Below are 14,187 nucleotides of genomic sequence, written 5' to 3'. Positions count from 1 at the left end.
GGGGAACTCCTCTGCCTTGGTTCCTGGGGCCGCATTTTTCTCATGACTGGGGTCCAAGGGAGACTGGTTCCTGTGTTGCAGAATCTAAGGTTCTCCCACCTGCCCCTGAGTGTTGCTCCTCATCATTGAGGTGCGGGTCCCAGGACCGTTTGATGCTCTGTCTCCTGAAGTCCAAGGAGAAGAGATGAGCCGGGTCCTCAGAGGCTGTCCTGGCAGGGCAGCTCCCTGACAATCCCCGGCTCTGCCTCGGGGCCACACTGGCCGGAGTGGAGTTGACGCATCTCAGGATGAGACCTGGGGGAGCCAGGTCACTGTCAGTGCACTTGTGTCTGAGGCTGGGAGGCTATTGTCTGGAGCCCCTGGAAATGCTGGCACAGGGGGTTTCTCTGTGCCAAGGACCTTCTCCCACCCCTGTTGCCTTGTTCTCTTTAGGGTCCAGACCAGTTTCAAGTCCTCTCCCTGGCATCTTCTCCTTGCCTGGGGTCCTCTGCCTCATCCTGGGGTCCCTTCTCTTCCTGGTCCTCATCATCCTGGTGACTCAGGTGTTCAGATGGAGAGCAGAGTGCAGAGGTGGGCTTCAGGGGGAACCAGTGACCAGGGAGAATGTGTGGCAGCAGGAGATGGGGCAGGTGTGAGGAGGGGAACCTAGGCCAGGTCTCTGTTGTGAGTCTGAAGAACTCCATGCGCTCCGTGCTGCGCTCTAAGGGGTGAGTAGACAGAGGTTCTTAGGACTGGGGCATGAACTCTTATAATTCATAGCCTCTCCTATGAGACCAGAGAGTCGGGGCTGAGCTGTGAATTCAGGTCAGACGAGGAAAGAAGGTGCTGACATGGTGCACGGGGTGGGAGATGCTCCTGAGGTCCAGGCAGCCTCTGTGTGAACATCAGGGAGATAAAGGGTGGGCCTGCTGGACCAGGGTGTCTGGGGCAGCATCTGACCTGCTTGGGGATCTCTCAGCCTTATCCAGCTATGAAGATGCTCTTGCTGAAGCCATGTATGAGGAGCTTGATCACCTTGTGACTCAGAAGGAGGGTCTTCTTGGCAGCCCAGGTGGGTGTCTCTGTCTGCCCTCCTGGGACCTCTGGTTGTCACACCCACTGGGTGTGTGCATTTTCTCAGCATCTGCAGACCCCACACATTCCCCAGGCTCACAGAGGCAGCTCTCCAAAGTGGCAGGATGGCCTCTTACAGCCCCGTGAGCCCCAGCCTCTGTCTACACTGCAAGAGCCAGACCCATCCCTTCTCAGCCTGAACACTGGTCCCGTGGGTGTGGGAGGGTCATTCTGTGTGTTGTGTGATGTTTGTCTCCACTTTAGGCTTCCTGTCAGATGGTGAGGACAAAATTGACTCCAGATCTGCTCCAGGTAATAGAGGTGGACCTGCTTCAGCTGAGTGTTGCAGAGGACAGTTTCCCTCCTCACAGAGAGGAGATGTAAGGGAAGTCTTCCTCTACAGTCTTCCTTGAATGGACCAGAGGGATCCCTTGTGTCCGGATCTGGTCTGTCCTTCTCCTTCTCTGGCTATTCTGTGATGTTGCACATTTGGGGCTGGGCTCTCTGTGTTCAGAATCACAAGTGACACATGCTGGTTTTAAAAATAACATCTGTAAAGCACAGTTTGTCAAAGTATTTAATAATGCTCAAAGGTGGGAGAGTTGCTTTGACATATATATTTTCAGTCAGGAAATATTAAGATATGTAAAATCATGTTTTGGTTTATGGACACATCAAAATGAAACATGGTCTCAGATAAAAAAATCATTTGAAACAAGGAGTGACTGGTGCCTCTATTTAGCAGCTCAGAAACTCTGGGTCAGAAGGGATCTTAGGTATTTCCCAGATCAACCCACTTACTGTGGTTTCATCTGATCCCTGCTCTGCCCTCAGAAGCCCCAGATCAAAGGACTGATGCCCCTGGTGAGGATTATGATGATGCTGAAGAAGTACCAGTGTCTGGGGCTCCTCCTGCCTCTCAGGGGAGCAGGGAGGAAGGGCTCCCAAAGAAAGAAGATGGGATGAGGTCTCAGACAGGTGAGTGGGGATTAGCTGATCCCCTGTAATCTTTGGTCTCTGTCCAGGAAAGGGTGAATTTGAGCTCCTCAATGCCAAACCTTTCTACAGTTTCAAAACATGGGTAATCTCATGCATTTGATGGGCTTCCCTGGTGGCTCAGATGGTAAAGAATCTGCCTGCAATGCAGTAGACTGGGGTTTGATCCCTCGAGCAAGAAGATCCCCTGGAGAAGGGAATGGCTACCCACTCCAGTATTCTTGCCTGGAGAATCCCATGGATAGAGGAGCCTGGCAGGCTACAGTTCATAGGGATGCAAAGAGTCAGACACAACTGAATAACTAGCACTTCACTGCCTGGAGGCAGGTCTTCTCAGAGCTCCTGTGTGAGCACAGGTCTCCTGTGAGGCAGGGTTTCCACATGAGCTGAGGCCCCAGAGAGTAAATGGACTGGACCTGGGAGGACAGCTGGGATCCATCCTCACTGTAGCTGATATGAAATAGTCTGAGCCTCCCTGCCCACCCCTGGGTCCCAGGGATGCTTTTTCATCACCACTTGCTTAACTAGCTTCCTCCTCACTGTCTGGCCCCCTTGTCTCTGTTCTAAATCATACCTCTCTTTCCTCTTTCAGGCTCTTCTCTAAACATCTTTACAGAGGAAGCTGATCCTGGGGAAGGAGGAGAGAGCCCCTGGCTGCTCCAGGGGGAGAAAGGGGACCCTGGGTATGATGATGTTGAACTAAGTGCCCTGGGAGCATCCACAGTGACTTTTCCATGATGTTGTATTAAATACAAGATCATGCCACAGATATTCTAATTGCCTGTATCTCAATAGAATAGTGCTGACCTCTGTGTTATATGGAAATTGCTCAAAATGAAATATTCTGAATAAAGTAAATTTTTTTTTTTGCTTTGTTAATAATTACCACATTCCTTGTCAAATGCTTTTAGAGGATTGGTCCTCAAACACCATTTTCCTCAAAGGAAATACACGATGAGTGCACTGCCCTGTTTTCTCACCTTCTTCAAAGGCTAATGAGGGCATGAATTTGTTCGAGATCACAGATGCTCCAGGTCACTCTGGCTTAGAAAAAGTATCTAAACTTGGTCCACATTCACACCCTCCTTCCTAGCAAGATGACTTTGTTGGCCAAAAAGTATAGTCAGAACCTGGTAGAGTTATTTTATTTGGTGGGAATGCTTAAGACTTGAAGCCCTGGAGATATAGCATCTCAGTAGCTCTGAGAAAACTGCTCCAAAGAGGCAGCAGGAGTAGTCAGGCTGTATACAAGTTTGCAGCAAAGGGAGCAGGGAATGTGAACATCAAAGATCAGGTACCAAGTTAAGGAATGTAGCGTTCTATGTATGGGAAGATGCAAGCCTCTGGTCTCACTGGATTCATTCCTTTCATATGCAGCTCAGCTATCTGGGGCCAACCCTGTTTCCCTGTTCACCTTAAGAAGCAGCAGATGGCTGCTTCTTGCATCCCCCAGCTCCTCAGCCGTCACCATGGGGGGTGGCAGTATCCCCTGGACCAGTTTTGGGAGCCCTCCTTCACAACTGGAGACCAGAAATCATTGATGGCTGTGACATTTCTTGTTTATTGATATGGCAGGAGATATTTTCATTTCGCAAACTCAGGGAAAAAACCCAATCCTGAACATTCCTGTATGTTCTTCCCTGAAATGTCACATCACCTGTTTTTAACCTATTCTTGGGCACCAGACTTGGGTGTGGGTTTCAAAGCAGGAATTTGCTGGTGGGAGAGAATGGATACAGCTTTCCTTATCCTGCTTAAGTGTTCATGGGTCAATTAAAACTCTAACTCTAGGTAACTACCTCTGCCTTTTCATCTCTCATTCCCTAGGTTAATTTATCTGTTTATTCCTCAAGCAGATATAGTTTCCTCCTTGCTCTTCTCCCATGTCTAGTTGGTTATCAAATCCTTATGAATCCATTCTTCCCATCCCTGCCTACTATTTCTTCAGAACATTGTCATTTCTTGTCTGTCCAATTAGCTATCCTTCTGAGCAAATTATATCAGCTCATATCTCTCTCTAGTTGATGGATGGCAAATCTGTGCTCACCCACACCCTGCATCCACGTGGGGCAAGAGGGCAAGAAAGTGAGACCTAGACAGAGGGGATCCAGAAGAAGGGATAGATGTGAAAATCAGGTACCTTTGTCTATTTACATTTCAAAGATGTGGATGGAGGGGTCTGATATGACTGAATTCTTAAAGGAAGTATTTCAGACTAATGGGCTCCTCTGAAGACATACTGTTTCAATGTTTCTTTAATATGGTTACTACTGAAAAAGTAAAGGTGATCCTGCTGTGATTCTTCAGGGTAGAGAGAGCTGTCAGGTAGGAGTGGCCAAGTAAAGATTACATTTCACAACACCCCCCTCCCCCCCAATTCCACTGTGGACATGTGGAGAGGCTGCTGAACTAATCTAAGACCTGAGAGTGATGGCCTGGTTGTGAGTTGAACCCACCCAGTTCCTGGCGGATGGCTCTGCATGGTGTCCAGGGCTCCGACCTACAGTCACGCTTGCAGTCTTCATAGTTCTAGGCTGTGCTTGGGGATGGGAAGATGCCCAGGACTTCTCCCAGGGCAGCTCACATGGCTATTCACCACTGGGAAGTGATGAAATAAATGACATATGATGAAAGAAATAAAGTATACCCACCAAGAAGCTCAGGGAGCTCCAAAAAATGCAGATAAACAATCAAATCCAGGGAAAGAATATGTGAACAAAATAAGACTAAAAAATTATTTATTATTATTATTGTTTTCAATTTTTGGCTTCACTGGGTCTTTGTTGACACACATGGGCTTTCTCTAGTTGCGGCTTGCAGGCACTACTCTTCTTTGTGGACAGCAGGCCTCACTGTGTGGGGGCTTCTCCTGTTGTGGAGCATAGGCTCTAGGTGCACAGGCTTCAGTACTTGTAGCATGCCGGCTCCTATTAGCACTTTGCGGGTCCTAGAGCACAGAGTAGTGGTGCACAGGCTCTGAGTTGCTCTGCAGAATAAATTCAGTTTTTTTTTTTTTTTTCTGTACAGAGACTGAAATCATAAAAATGGAAGCAAACAGGGAGTTTGCTGATGGTTTAGTGGTTAGGATTCGATGCTTTCACTGCTGTGCTTGTATTCTATCCTGGTCAGGCAACTGTGCAATGAGGCAAAAAAAGAGATCCCTCAAGCTGTGCAATGAGGCACAAAAAGAGAAGGAACCAAACAGAAATTCTGTTGCTTAAGGTTACAATGAATGAAATGCAACAAAATAAAAAATGCTACAGAGAGCATCAGCAACAGCAGAAAAATCTTTGAGGCACAAGACAAGAAAATTGAAATTAGCCAGCCAGAGGACAAAGAAGCAAAAAGAATGAAAAGGTGTGAAAGAACCTGTGCGAACTTTGGGATAACATTCACAGTAACAACCTGCACATTATTGGAGTCCCAGAAGGAGGAGACAGGGATTGTACTTCAAGAAATAACACTAGATAAGTTACACATTTGATGAGGCTTAGGCCTCCAAGTTCATGTAACTAATAGGTCACCCCTCAGAGTTCACTCAAAATGATCGTCTCCAAGACACATCATTTATAATCAAGACAAAGAGAGAATTTTAGAAGCATCAAGATAAAAGCAAATGCTCACAAAAAAGGAATTCCCTTAAGAATATCAGTGGACTTCTGAGAAGAAACCTGTCAAGCCAGGAGAGAAAGGGATTATATATTCAAACTGATGAAAGTAAACCTGCCAGCCAAGAATACTTTTTTTCAGGAAGGTTGTCTTTCAGAAATGAAGATGAGATAAAGACTTTCCCAAACAAACAACAGTTGAGGGAGTTCACCAACACAGGTTTGTCTTATAAGATTGCTGAAGGGAGTTCTTCAAGCTAAATGAAGGATGTTAATCATTATATGAAAGAAGTGAAATTTTACAACAGAGTTGTAAATGTAAATGTGTAATCCAATACAGAGTACTCTAACACTGAATATGGTAGTGTGTTAACCAGTTAGCTCTAGTCTAGGGGGAAGAATAAAATAACTATAGAGAAAAATATTTTGTTAGTGATATACAATATAAAGAGAGGTAAATTCTGACATCAAAAACAGAAAGTGTAGGGAGGGGATCAAAAGGTAGAGCTTTTTTATGTGACTGAAATTAATTTGTTATCAGTGTAATAGAGACTACTGTATCTATAAGATATTTTATGTGAACCATGTGGCAATAAAAATGTAAAAACCTACAGTAGATTCACGAAAAGTAAAGAGAAAAAAATCAAAGCACATCATTATCCAAAATCATCAGTTCACAGTTCTAACTGTTGTACAGAACAGTTGAGTTGTCCTGCTCTCTACAGCATCCTTTAAGATCAGCCCCAGAGGACTCTCCTTTCACAAAGTGAAAAACTAATTAGTCTGTCTGTTATATAAGCCAAAGAAATCTTTCTGCACCTCATCTCCTTCCTTATATCATATAGATGGTGCAGCTGTACTTTTTTAATTGCAAATTTTCATCCTGTGACATTCCTGTGTGGTTTTAATTGAAAAACTGCCAAATGATAAATCATCCCAATACCCTGTCTCCTCTAAGAAGACATGTGAGTGTGTTGTGGTTTGTCTTGTGTATCCTTAGAGAGAGAGATTTTCAGAGTTTGTTGTGATGTATCTAGTGGTGATATGCACCTTCTTTTTGAAAATCAAATTTTGAGAACTCTGCAGTCAAGGAGGAAAATACTTTTTGCAGCAAATGAAACTTAAACCTATGGGCTCTTCAGTTGCTTTCACATATAACCAGAGGACTAAAAAGTTTCCTTAGCCAGTGACTGTACCTTTTTGACTCCAAAGAACCTGCAGCTACTTCTGTGGCGTTGGGCTTCAACGAGATGTTTTATCAATGGTGCTGTATAGAAGGAGAAGTTTTGAGACTACTGTAAAAATAAGACCGATAACTGGAAGCAGGAGGCTTAAGTCCAAACCCTGACTCCAGGGAACTCCTGACTCCAGGGAATATTAATTGACAGGAGCTCATCAAACGCCTCCATACCTACACTGAAACCAAGCACCACACAAGGGCTAACAAGTTCCAGGGCAAGACATACCATGCAAATTCTCCAGCAACACAGGAGCACAGCCCTGAGCTCCAATATACAGGCTGCCCAAAGTCACTCCAAAACCATAGACATCTCATAACTCATTACTGGACACTTCATTGCACTCCAGAGAGAAGAAATCCAGCTCCACCCACCAGAACACCGACACAAGCTTCCCTAATCAAGAAACCTTGACAAGCCACCTGTACAAACCCATACACAGTGAGGAAATGCCACAATAAAGAGAACTCCACAAACTGCCAGAATACAGAAAGGACACCCCAAACTCGGCAATTTAAACAAGATGAAGAGACAGAGGAATACCCAGCAGGTAAAGGAACAGGATAAATGCCCACCAAACCAAATAAAAGAGGAAGAGATAGGGAATCTACCTGATAAAGAATTCCAAATAATGATAGTGAAATTGATCCAAAATCTTGAAATCAAAATGGAATCACAGATAAATAGCCTGGAGACAAGGTTTGAGAAGATGCAAGAAAGGTTTAACAAGGACCTAGAAGAAATAAAAAAGAGTCAATATATAATGAATACTGCAATAAATGAGATCAAAACCACTCTGGAGGCAACAAAGAGTAGAATAACAGAGGCAGAAGATAGGATTAGTGAATTAGAAGATAGAATGGTAGAAATAAATGAATCAGAGAGGAAAAAAGAAAAACGAATTAAAAGAAATGAGGACAATCTCAGAGACCTCCAGGACAATATTAAATGCTACAACATTTGAATCATAGGGGTCCCAGAAGAAGAAGACAAAAAGAAAGACCATGAGAAAATACTTGAGGAGATAATAGTTGAAAACTTCCCTAAAATGGGGAAGGAAATAATCACTCAAGTCCAAGAAACCCAGAGAGTCCCAAACAGGATAACCCCAAGACAGAACACCCCAGGACACATATTAATCAAATTAACAAAGATCAAACACAAAGAACAAATATTAAAAGCAGCAAGGGAAAAACAACAAATAACACACAAGGGAATTCCCATAAGGATAACAGCTGATCTTTCAATAGAAACTCTTCAAGCCAGGAGGGAATGGCAAGACATATTTAAAGCAATGAAAGAAAATAACCTAGCCCAGATTATTGTACCCAGCAAGGATCTCATTTAAAAATGAAGGAGAAATAAAAAGTTTTACAGACAAGCAAAAGCTGAGAGAATTCAGCACCACCAAACCAGCTCTCCAACAAATACTAAAGGATATTCTCTAGACAGGAAACACAAAAAGGGTGTATAAATTCGAACCCAAAACAATAAAGTAAATGGCAATGGGATCATACTTATCAATAATTATCTTAAACGTAAATGGGTTGAATGCCCCAACCAAAAGAGAAAGACTGGCTGAATGGATACAAAAACAAGGCCCCTACATATGTTGTCTACAAGAGACCCACCTCAAAACAGGGGCCGCATACAGACTGAGAGTGAAGAGCTGGAAAAAGATTTTCCATGTAAATAGGGACCAAAAGAAAGCAGGAGTAGCAATACTCATATCAGATAAAATAGACTTTAAAACAAAGGCTGTGAAAAGAGACAAAGAAGGTCACAATCACTAAGGCATACAGTTTTCTATTTTAAGCTATTTTTTGATAATGGAATTTTGTTTTATGACGAGAATATTTGGGGTTTTCTTGTTGAGAAACTAAACTTTTCATGGGGCTGATCCACAGATGTGAGTGGTTCTTGGATAACTTTGTATTTAAAACCATGTTATTTTTTTAAAAAACCCTTGGGTACTTAACAGTTAAGTTACCAAACCCAAAACTACAATGAGAATCCAAAAGTGTTATTTTTGAAACATAGAAAGCATTTTTATATTCAGAAAATTTTTTAATCCTGAAAGTTCTATATATTTGTACCTTCTATATTTTCCAAGCAAGAGTTCAACTCATTAAGGTATGGAAATGAGTCAGTTACTGTAAGTTAACATGGGGAATAAAGGCACATTTTTTAAATGCATGTATGAGAATAATCAGATTCACTGTTTTTTTTTTTTTTTTCAGTATTCATAAACCCAAATGTGTTTGATTTTTTTTTTTTTTTTTTTGGTTGAAAATGAAGTGAAAACAGTTGCATAAGATGGTTTTAAGCACTTTTTTTGGTTGCAAACAAATCTGTTTTTAATATATATGTTGCTTTATAGGTGAAACAGTACGGAACAGCAGACATATTGAAAGTGTTTTGGAAGGGATCAGGGGTAAGAGTACAGAGGATGACTAGGAGGAGATTACATGCAGAGGAAGCGCAGGACGGTAAATGCAAGTTGCCTTGGTCTTTACAAAGCACGCAGTGTCACTTGCACTCACACTGAGCCGCCTGCGGAGCGGGTTCGGGAAGAGTGGGTGACCCCCCCCCCCCCACCACACACACCGTAGGCACCCCCCGGGAGACTCAGGGCCTGTCACGGGTAACAGCTCCCTCTGTTTCCTTGAAGTTCTTCCACCTACAACTCTTTCTTTAAAAACAAAAACAAAAACAAATCAGGTTTATATTATTATTAAAAGAAGCTGTGAAGAGGCTTTGTTTTCTTTTGGCTGAAAGAAGGGAAGAGTTTGTTAATAGTCTCACCTCTTCTTCCCAAACCACAGCCCAGACCTGTGGGGCCATGGGAGATGACTGTGGTGTCCAGGATGTCCCGGGGTTTCCTCGCCTCACTCCTCTAGCTTCACCCCTGCGGGCGTCTCGGGCTCCCCCTCCTCTGAGCCCCCAGACCCCTTTTAGGCCCCTCCCCGTGGGCAGGGGGATTGCGAAGGGCTCGTCCCTCGGGGCCAAGGAGGTGATGGAGGACTGCCCGCACGTTTAGCTGAGGAGCCCTCTCTTCCTTCCGGAGGCCGCTTCTCCAACCCGTCAAGCTTCCCAAACGTCAAACCCAGGGTTAATTCCCCCAGTGAACAGTATCCGAGAGACGGTTCCGATGCCAGGGTTCACTCCTAAAGCGGTTCTGCTCACTGTTTTCACCACTGAGTCTGTGGTTAGCTGTGAGACTGGGTATCCTTCAAACAGCGTGTCCCTGCCTAACTCTGTCCCAGAAACCAACCGCTTAAGAGGAAATGCAGACGGCATCAATGAAAGTGAATATTGAAAGTGGGCCTCTTTCTCACTTGGTAACAAAGAATTGATTTTAAGTCTGAAATGATTTTAAAGAACAATAGACCCAAGTGTGGATGTTCAGAGCGTGCTCCCCAGGAGAATGGATTCAGAGTTTTTTTTTTATTGCAGTGGTTCCCATCTTCACACCAGGTAAAGGACAGGTGTGTTTCTGACACTTTTTTCTTCCATTGGTACTTTTTTTTTTTTTAATGCTTTTCTGTCAGGTTTAAACATTTTGAAGTGTCCCATTGACAAGAACATATTGTAAAACAAAAATTTTAAAGAGTAATATATGGTATGTTTGTGTTCCTGTTATAATTTGATGATAAGAAAATTATGAGGGCTAAATTACACTGTATAAAATGTCACTCTTAAAACTCACATGTTTGACATAGCTTCTAAGACCCATGTAATTTTTTTGTGTCCCTTTTGAATTTTTAAACTTTTGATGAACAGTTAGAGAATATGAAAGTATTTCTGAATAAAAATAAATCTACAAAAAAAAAAAAAGAAGGTCACTACATAATGATCAAAGGATCAATCCAAGAAGAAGATATAACAATTATAAATATATATGCACCCAAAATAGGAGCACTGCAATATGTAAGACAAATGCTAACAAGTATGAAAGGAGAAATTAACAATAACACAATAATAGTGGGAGACTTTAATACCCCACTCACACCTATGGATAGATCAACTAAACAGAAAATTAACAAGGAAACACAAACTTTAAACGATACAGTAGACCAGTTAGACCTAATTGATATCTATAGGACATTTTATCTCAAAACAATGAATTTCACCTTTTTCTCAAGCGCACACGGAACCTTCTCCAGGATAGATCACATCCTGGGCCATAAATCTAGCCTTGGTAAATTCAAAAAAATTGAAAGCATTCCAAGCATCTTTTCTGACCACAATGCAGTAAGATTAGATTTCAATTACAGGAGAAAATATATTAAAAATTCCAACATATGGAAGCTGAACAACACGCTGCTGTATAACCAACAAATCACAGAAGAAATCAAAAAAGAAATCAAAATTTGCATAGAAACGAATGAAAATGAAAACACAACAACCCCAAACCTGTGGGACACTGTAAAAGCAGTCCTAAGGGGAAAGTTCATAGCAATACAGGCATACCTCAAGAAACAAGAAAAAAGTCAAATAAATAACCTAACACTACACGTAACTAGAAAAGAAGAAATGAAGAACCCCAGGGTTAGTAGAAGGAAAGAAATCTTAAAAATTAGGGCAGAAATAAATGCAAAAGAAACAAAAGAGACCATAGCAAAAATCAACAAAGCCAAAAGCTGGTTCTTTGAAAGGATAAATAAAATTGACAAACCATTAGCCAGACTCATCAAGAAACAAAGGGAGAAAAATCAAATCAATAAAATTAGAAATGAAAATGGAGAGATCACAACAGACAACACAGAAATACAAAGGATCATAAGAGACTACTATCAGCAATTATATGCCAATAAAATGGACAACGTGGAAGAAATGGACAAATTCTTAGAAAAATACAACTTTCCAAAGCTGAATCAGGAAGAAATAGAAAATCTTAGCAGACCCATCACAAGCACGGAAATTGAAACTGTAATCAGAAATCTTCCAGCAAACAAAAGCCCAGGTCTAGACGGCTTCACAGCTGAATTCTACCAAAAATTTAGAGAAGAGCTAACAGCTATCCTACTCAAACTCTTCCATAAAATTGCAGAGGAAGGTGAACTTCCAAACTCATTCTATGAGGCCACCATCACCCTAATCCCAAAACCTGACAAAGATGCGACAATAAAAGAAAACTACAGGCCAATATCACTGATGAGCATAGATGCAAAAATCCTTAACAAAATTCTAGCAATCAGAATCCAACAACACATTAAAAAGATCATACACCATGACCAAGTGGGCTTTATCCCAGGGATGCAAGGATTCTTCAATATCTGCAAATCAATCAACGTAATACACCACAGTAACAAATTGACAAATAAAAACCATAGGATTATCTCCATAGATGCAGAGAAAGCCTTTGACAAAATTCAACATCCATTTATGATAAAAACTCTCCAGAAAGCAGGAATAGAAGGAACATACCTCAACATAATAAAAGCTATATATGACAAACCCACAGCAAACATTATCCTCAATGGTGAAAAATTGAAAGCATTTCCTCTAAAGTCAGGAACAAGACAAGGGTGCCCACTTTCACCACTACTATTCAACATAGTTTTGGAAGTTTTGGCCACAGCAATCAGAGCAGAAAAAGAAATAAAAGAAATCCAAATTGGAAAAGAAGAAGTAAAACTCTCACTGTTTGCAGATAACACGATTCTCTACATAGAAAACCCTAAAGACTCCACCAGAAAATTACTAGAGCTAATCAATGAATATAGTAAAGTTGCAGGATATAAAATCAACACACAGAAATCCCTTGCATTCCTATACACTAATAATGAGAAAATAGAAAGAGAAAGTAAGGAAACAATTCAATTCACCATTGCAACGAAAAGAATAAAATACTTAGGAATATGTCTACCTAAAGAAACTAAAGACCTATATATGGAAAACTATAAAACACGGGTGAAAGAAATCAAAGAGGACACTAATAGATGGAGAAATATACCATGTTCATGGATTGGAAGAATCAATATAGTGAAAATGAGTATACTACCCAAAGCAATTTATAGATTCAATGCAATCCCTATCAAGTTACCAACAATATTCTTCACAGAGCTGGAACAAATAATTTCACAATTTGTATGGAAATACAAAAAACCTCGAATAGCCAAAGCGATCTTGAAAAAGAAGAATGAAACTGGAGTAATCAACCTGCCTGACTTCAGGCTCTACTACAAAGCCACAGTCATCAAGACAGTATGGTACTGGCACAAAGACAGAAATATAGATCAATGGAACAAAACAGAAAGCCCAGAGATAAATTCATGCACATATGGGCACCGTATCTTTGAAAAAGGAGGCAAGAATATACAATGGATTAAAGACAATCTCTTTAACAAGTGGTGCTGGGAAAATTGATCAACCACTTGTAAAAGAATGAAATTAGAACACTTTCTAACACCATACACAAAAAAAACTCAAAATGGATTAAAGATCTCAACGTAAGACCAGAAACTATAAAACTCCTAGAGGAGAACATAGGCAAAACACTCTCCGACATACATCACAGCAGGATCCTCTATGACCCACCTCCCAGAATATTGGAAATAAAAGCAAAAATAAACAAATGGGACCTAATTAAACTTAAAAGCTTCTGCACAACAAAGGAAACTATAAGCAAGGTGATAAGACAGCCTTCAGAATGGGAGAAAGTAATAGCAAATGAAGCAACTGACAAACAACTAATCTCCAAAATATACAAGCAACTCCTACAGCTCAACTCCAGAAAAATAAATGACCCAATCAAAAAATGGGCCAAAGAACTAAATAGACATTTCTCCAAAGAAGACATACAGATGGCTAACAAACACATGAAAAGATGCTCAACATCACTCATTATCAGATCAGATCAGATAAGATCAGTCGGTCAGTCGTGTCCGACTCTTTGCCACCCCATGAATCGCAGCACGCCAGGCCTCCCTGTTCATCACCAACTCCCGTAGTTCACTCAGACTCACGTCCATCGAGTCAGTGATGCCATCCAGCCATCTCATCCTCTGTCGTCCCCTTCTCCTCCTGCCCCCAATCCCTCCCAGCATCAGAGTCTTTTCCAATGAGTCAACTCTTCGCATGAGGTGACCAAAGTACTGGAGTTTCAGCTTTAGCATCATTCCTTCCAAAGAAATCCCAGGGCTGATCTCCTTCAGAATGGACTGGTTGGATCTCCTTGCAGTCCAGGGGACTCTCAAGAGTCTTCTCCAACACCACACTTCAAAAGCATCAATTCTTTGGCGCTCAGCCTTCTTCACCCTCCAATTCTCACATCCATACATGACCAC

General features: G+C 41.8%; 1 pseudogene; it reads left to right on the top strand.

Annotated features, from left to right (window-relative positions):
- LOC129644254 (antigen WC1.1-like) overlaps positions 1–2,787 on the top strand; it is a 41,945-nt pseudogene extending 39,158 nt beyond the window's left edge.
- The last annotated feature ends 11,400 nt before the right edge of the window (positions 2,788–14,187 follow it).

This window comes from Bubalus kerabau, chromosome 1 (genome assembly GCF_029407905.1).
Source record: "Bubalus kerabau isolate K-KA32 ecotype Philippines breed swamp buffalo chromosome 1, PCC_UOA_SB_1v2, whole genome shotgun sequence".
NCBI classification, from domain to species: domain Eukaryota; kingdom Metazoa; phylum Chordata; class Mammalia; order Artiodactyla; family Bovidae; genus Bubalus; species Bubalus kerabau.
The sequence above is the reverse complement of the archived record's forward strand: the minus strand, read 5'-3'. Positions and strand labels throughout refer to the sequence as shown.